The sequence below is a fragment of the Miscanthus floridulus genome, chromosome 7, assembly GCF_019320115.1.
Source record: "Miscanthus floridulus cultivar M001 chromosome 7, ASM1932011v1, whole genome shotgun sequence".
Lineage (NCBI taxonomy): Eukaryota > Viridiplantae > Streptophyta > Magnoliopsida > Poales > Poaceae > Miscanthus > Miscanthus floridulus.
This window is the reverse complement of record NC_089586.1, coordinates 63,641,460-63,648,607: the sequence shown is the minus strand read 5'-3', so window position 1 is coordinate 63,648,607 and position 7,148 is coordinate 63,641,460. Positions and strand designations below refer to the sequence as shown.

Sequence of the window (7,148 nt, the reverse complement as noted above, 5' to 3'; positions counted from 1 at the left end):
GCCCATGCACCACCACCTTCTACATGGAGGCATGCAACCGCCACATGAAGGAGAGGACGAGCGGCACCAGGTGGGGGCATCCGACCCTAGGGGTGGCCGGCCCTTGACTTGCTCCCATCACCACCACATTCGCATGGTTGGTTGGTGAGTGCTCTTGGGCCGCTCCTTAGGTCGTATTATGAAGCAAATATCTTAAATTAATGGACCTTTCTATTTATTATTTGCGTAATTCAGCAGTTGGGAAGTGCCTTTTGGTGTATTCTCCCATGTATTTGTGTATATGTCCTGCAAAAACAATAATATTCCAAATACACGTGGAACTAGGTCTGTGGTAAATGCATATGTGTTTAAGTTTGTTAATGTCTCCCCTTTTATGTCTTAATTGGCGGTCAGATTTGGTCGTTAAGGACCGCCAACATCCTCTAACATGCAGAGTGTCAGAACAAGCAGCCGAATGATGCCCATGCTTCTTCAGCTCTAAGACACCTTGACGGTCCATGGCACACCACTGCAAGCCCCTCCTAGACTCTAACGCACGTAGACCATAGACTAGAACCCTCAAACCACCTTGTACGTGACCAATCTCCTTATTTAAGCGATAAGGTCAGACCTAGAGGAGAGGATAAGAGTTTGATCATCAGACACTCCATTCCATTCCATCTACCTCCGCTTTGCACCGAGAGCAGGACAACCTAGAGAGGGGCACCGAGAGACCCTCCTCCACCGCATCTTGAGGTCTCCTTCCTCTCCGATGAGGAGGAGACTCCATCAGCAGTGAGGAAACCTTAAGATTAGCACCAAGCTAACCCCCCTACCAAACTTTCTTCCTTTACACTCTATTGTAGCTCCGTAGATTTTGGGTGCTCTTGAGTATAAGGATCATCAGGTGTTGGGCGTAGAGACCGAATTGGCTAGAACCAGGACAAACTGTTGCATCTTCTTAATGAGATTCTTATGTTCTTGAGTCCACCCGAGCCATCGGAGACCCCATACTCTGACACTGACTTGAACAACATTCTTGCCATGGTTTCAACCTCATGATAGCTGGTACACTAGGTAGGGGGCAGTGTTAAGTGCGATTCTAGGTCTACGATGGCTAGAGCCACCCACCTCGTCGCTAGAGCAAGCGGCACCGCCTCAGACGGTGGTGTCCTGCTTCCTTGGTGAGTTCTCCATCATGGTTGGCACCTTCATTCTGGGCTAGGTCCTCAACTTTGGGAGCCTAGTCTACATCACCGACTACTATGATGAGCTTTGTCCACTTCACAAGGCTGCACTGGCAGGCAACGAGCCCCCGGTGCCGCCTCCTCTGCCAAGACTCTTGATACCAGATCTCGAGGTTCTAGCCCATCAGATCCGATAAGGACTAGGCCCAAACCCTACCATGTTAGATTGTCACCAAATGTTCTAAATGTTGGCCAATGTCCACTACTAGATCACCACTAGTGAGGTGCTCCCGCCGCCTAATCACTTATGGTACTACCTCTAGGACCTGCCTTTCGGGATATAGAACATGGCGGCGTCCTTCTAGCTAGAGGTCCTCTTGGGGAATGGACTGCAGTATGACTTCGACAACATTGACTGTGATGCCCCGCCGTGCATGTGCTACCACATTGATGGTGACTATCTTGCTAAGGAGGCACCGTTGGACAGAAGTCCCCGCAGCCGCATGGCCTACCTTGAGGAGAAGGCAGACCACTTGCGCACTCGGCAGGTGGACTTGGAGGCCATCGAGGAAGAGCTTGGGCACCAAAGGTAGCACTTTGCGTAGCACTAGACTACGCACCCTTTCGGTGATGATGATGATGCCCGCATGGGGCTCCCAGCGACCTCTGCTTCCCCCATGTGGCGTACAACATGGCGGTGGCCTGCTTGCCGCCTACAAGACATCTCTAACACACTAGACCTTAAGACCAAAGAGTGGCTGAACAAGGCGAAGTAGCTCCTCCACATTGCCCTCGTGCAGTAGGCCAAGAGTTTAGCCTCTTAGCGCCACGCCGTGCTCTCCTAGGCCATCCCAGACAATGGCTACCGCTAATGGTGGGTGCTCCGACACTCACACCCCACAGATAGAGGGGAGTAGCAGCAAGACCTTTGATAATAGCTCTAACCAACCATGGACCTAGGGTGCCAAGCCTTGACAAGAGTGAAGGCGTGACCTTTCTCCTCAGTGTCCCTTGCACGACACCATATCAGCGACGACTGCGATGTTAGTGACACCATTGAGCCCAGGCGCTACACTCAGGTGTAGTCCTATACCCCTGAGCGATAGGGCAACCCCTCCATCCTGGATCACTTTGGCCCCTAGCTTTTGGGGTAAGCTGATAGAGCAGCCCCCTACCCCTAGGTGCTTCTAGCCACCTGACACACATCTCTAAGTATGATAGCGAGACCAACCTGGACCATTGGCTCTAGTCTACCACCTTGCCATGAAGGCTGAGGGATGAGACTGTTGACTTTGCCATCCAATATCTTCCTCTACTTCTATCAAGCTTGACTAGAGCTTGGCTTGAGTAGCTTGAGCCTGGTAGCATCTACTGCTGGGGTGATCTTTGTGTGGTCTTCATCAGCCACTTCCATGGTACCTGCACCCGTTTACTGGAACTCCTAGGATCTCTTCAACTACAAGCAGAGGACTGACTGAGATCCTCTGAGAGTACATTCAGCGCTTCTCCAAGAAGCGTAATGAGCTCCCAAACATCACATGATGCTGACATGATCAACACCTTCATCTACTGGCATGACCTGTGAGGTGCTTGTTGATATTTCTTAATGACTATTGGAGGATTCCGCAAGCACACAGAACTATCATGTAGCACTTCTCTTCAGTGTTGTCGGTAGTTACCATCCATCATAAACCATCAATAAAACATGTATAAGGGCATAAATATGATCACCAACATAGACTTAGGGGTTTAAACTAATATTTTCCATGAGTTTTGGTGAATATGTATTTTCTACAGGAGTTATTCAGAAAACCATTAAGGAGGACCAAAACAGTCAAATAAAATTGCACTTATCCACAGCGAAAACTATTCTAGAATTTTCTAGAGGACACCAGAAGCCATGCCACCGAAGTAGACCTATAGAGGATGACAGGTGGGGCCAGCCGGCCCCCTGGTCCCACCTGTTAGCCCCCATGTTGTTATGTCGGATTCTCCACTACCTTAAGGATTGCATCTACACTGTTTATTCAAGTTGATTTGATCTAAGGGCTTAGGATTGACGCTCTGGCCTATATAACCAGCCCCTGCCCCCTCTAGAGCATGCTGCCATAAGTCAAGATCAGACAAGATATTAGGGTTTCTCAAGAGAAGAGAATAGATCTCCAATTCTTCAAGTTTCTAGTATAGGCTAGCTAGCAAGGTTCAAGTAGAGTGTGGGTTATTGCTCAGGATTCTGGATCTACAGTCTAGAGACTGGAATAGCCATTGTATCTCTTTATTTATGACTTTATGCTACTTCAATATTAGTTGATATTTATTATGTTCCAAGTTTGCTCTAGTTATATACTTGATATAGTTGTGATTGATAATGAGTTTATGCATATGTTCACAAAAGCACTTAGCCCAAGACACGTGTGGGTTAAGTGGTCAACATTATGTTAGCATGGTGCTTAGATATTATTTACCTATGGATGCATTCTACACTATGGGTCATGTGGTAGATCATGGATGTGACACTCCAGTTGAGTCCTTTGTAGTCCACTCCCCATTTGTAGAGCAAGTAGAACACAGTTGCGAAGGGAGACAAGCTCTATTCTTGATCTTCCTTAGTAATATTCCTTATGCATAGATCCAAAGTTAATTATGTTATAGATGAGAGTATATATACTTGGGTGTATAAAAGACTTAGTAAATAAGGAATGACTTAGGAATCTTTTACTCTTACCAAATCTCTTGCCTAGCTATACTACATTTTATGAGTCCCTATTTCTATCTCTAGAATTATTATCAATACTTCATACTTATCATTTGACTTACCCCTGCCATAGCATGAGTGGTTTTATCATAAGTATATATATTTGTCAATATATCTTTGCCAACAATCCCATAGCTCCGTCCCTATGGATAAAATATAAATAATGATACTCGGTATACTCTCGGGTGAAATGCTACAATGGTATATTATCTGTGCACTTACGGATACTTTAACATATATAATTTTCTCTGAGTTTACAAGAGTCATTAGTAATTACCAACCACACATTTCTAGCATCATGCTAGGGATGACAACTTAGTAAAGAGTGATGCTAAGAAATGTCAACAAGCATTTCTAGCATCATTGCCAGGGAGGGGCACATGGCTATAGAGAATTGATCAAATAAATACTTATTGATAAAACCATAACAACTTTGCTTTAGTAGGCTTACCATTGTTTGTCGTTGTTCATATTCTATATAGGGTATTGTAGAATTGGGTGTAATTCACCAACAACTTCTAATCAGAATCAATCTAATCAAGAGGAAACTCAACACTAGTTTTTGAGCTATGGCTGACAAAACTCTACGTGAGTTCTCTGCTCCGAGCACCGAGAACATTCGCACTGGACCAACACTTCAAAACCAACAACCTTGAGTTTGAGCTCAAGCCAAGCCTCATCAACATGGTGCAAGGTACCTCTATTTAGTGGAAAGGCACATGAAGATGCTAGTGCTCATCTCTAGAATTTTCTAGAAATTAGTAGCACAGTCATCATCAAGGACGTTGCCTCAAGACATCATACTACTTCACTTGTTCCCATTCTCACTATTGGGAAGAGCGAAGCAATGGTTCTACACCAATAAAGACAACATCAATACATGGGCAAACTAGTTCAAAGGCCTTCCTAGAAAAGTTCTTTCTAGTGGGCAAGACAAATGCCTCAAGAGGAAAGATTTCCAACTTCCAATAGCAGAAGGGAGAGACCATTCCAGAAGCATGGAAACATTTCCAAGAATATATTTTAGATTGTGCTCACTATGGAATGGAAGATTGGTTGCTCATACAAAGTTTCTACCATGGATTAACTCAGAAAGCTCGTGAACAACTCGATACCACAGCTTGGAGGATCATTTATGTCACTCACCCTTGGAAAATCTGAAACTCATATGGAGAAGATAGCCTCTAATCAAGGCTGGTCATCATACAACATCCAATCATGCAATAAGAGTGAAGAAGTACCAGAAGAGGTGTGTGCATTATCAACCAAAATGGACGTACTGTTGAATTGGCTGAAATAGTGAGCCAATTACAAGAGAGATCTTCAGGCCATTCAAGATGCTTTCAATGCTCAAAACACATGTGGAGAATATTTGGGGTTGAATTCCCTAACTATCAAGAGGATGCAAACATCATTAGCAACAATTTAGGTTCACAACAACAGAGATAATGATGGAATCAACAACAACAGGACAATGGTACAACTTACCAAGGTAAGTACCTAGGTAACAATGATAATTCTTTTAATTCCATGCAACCATCCTTAAGAAACTTAATCTTAGAACAAGCTAGGATTAATGGGAATATTTCTAAAAAGCTTGCTTTTAATGATAAGGTCCTAGAAAACATAAATACTAAAATGGATAATTTTTCTTCTGCCATAAAAGACCAACTTAGCTATAATAAAAAGATAGAATCAAAATTAGCCTAGTTGGTCGTTACTCTGCCTTTTGCTACTAATCTTGAAAAGGTCAACTGCTATAAGCACAAGAGGTGGCAAATCTACTCGTGATCAGCTGTATCCGACAAGGACAGGTAAGACAGAAGTGGTAATGCAGGAAGAGGAGAAGAGAAATGATGAAGTTGAAGAAGTTGTACCTCAAGAGCGAGAATTACAACAAGATTTTTATGACACTACGTTCCTACCATTTCCACGCAGAAATTGAAAAGCCAAAATGGATAAGCAGTTTAGTAAGTTTGTATAGGTAATTCAAAAATTATATATCAATATTCCTCTACTAGATGCCATATAGGTTCCCACCTATGCGAAGTACCTTAGAGACATCCTCAATAACAAGAGACCACTGCACACCACTAAAGTAATCAAGTTGATGGATGAGTGTAGTGTGGCTATCCTAAATACATCACCTGTCAAGAAGAAGGATTCAGGGTGTCCCACTATCGATTGTTCGATCGGAAGCCAAAACTTTGAGAATGTGTTATGCGATCTTGGAGCAAGCATTAGTGTCATGCCCAAGAAGATCTTCGATAATCTCAACTACTCAACACTTACACCAACATCGATGTGTTTACATCTAGCCGACCAATCGGTCCGCTACCCTGTAGGAATCACTGAGAATATCCCAATAAAAATATGAAACTTATTTGTTCCTATGGATTTTGTAGTACTTGATATGCAGGAGGACATGAAGATAGATTCTCATACTTGGGAGGCCCTTCCTGAGTACTACAAATGCGCACATTGATGTTGGAGCCAGAGAAATCAAATTCTATATCAATGGCAAGGAAGAGCAATCCGCCTTCAAGCCAATACCAAAACAATGCTCCAATTTGGAATGGTGTGAGAAGCAAGTATCAGGGTCTCCATCTCTAGGACCTACTGACACACCTAAAGAATAAACCTGAACGGAGAAGTCTGGTTCGGTGGACTTAAAATACCGAACCCTCACCAGAAGGTAGCTCGGTAGTTATCTATAATCATTTTTCACATTATATTTTTCTTTGGCATATTTACTTTTTAACACCTCATTAGAAAAATAAAATAAAAATACTCATCATGGCATTATAAAAATTCAAGCCCCATGTGAATAATTTGTACGGAGCATAAAACCCCTGTGAGAAATATTTACCATGAAGGCATAAAAATTTAAAAATACCATAATTCATCTTCTTATATTTCATAGTTTCGTAAAATATTTCCTATTTCATTTATATACATGTGTATATGGTAGAAATATGGGAGACACATGGGACCCACTTAACCACTACCCATCACCTCCATCTCCACTCAGCCTCCATTATCAACTCCATATCTCCCCCATTTCCACTCTACTTCACCCTACGCCATCTAGGATCTACTTCCACCGAAAGGAGCACTCAACTCGCTTAACAATGAATCAAAGAAATATCAGGAGGAGGATGAGTCCATTTGGCCACCATGGGGGGCCGGCCAGCCCCACCACTAGGCTAGCCGGCCTGCTGCTCTCC

General features: G+C 43.4%; 1 non-coding gene across 1 annotated transcript; it reads right to left on the bottom strand.

Moving 5' to 3' along the window:
• Positions 1-4,859: 4,859 nt before the first annotated feature.
• On the bottom strand, positions 4,860-4,967 carry LOC136468190 (small nucleolar RNA R71). Its single transcript, XR_010761725.1, has one exon. It is a non-coding gene; the product is annotated as a small nucleolar RNA R71 (small nucleolar RNA).
• Positions 4,968-7,148: the final 2,181 nt, after the last annotated feature.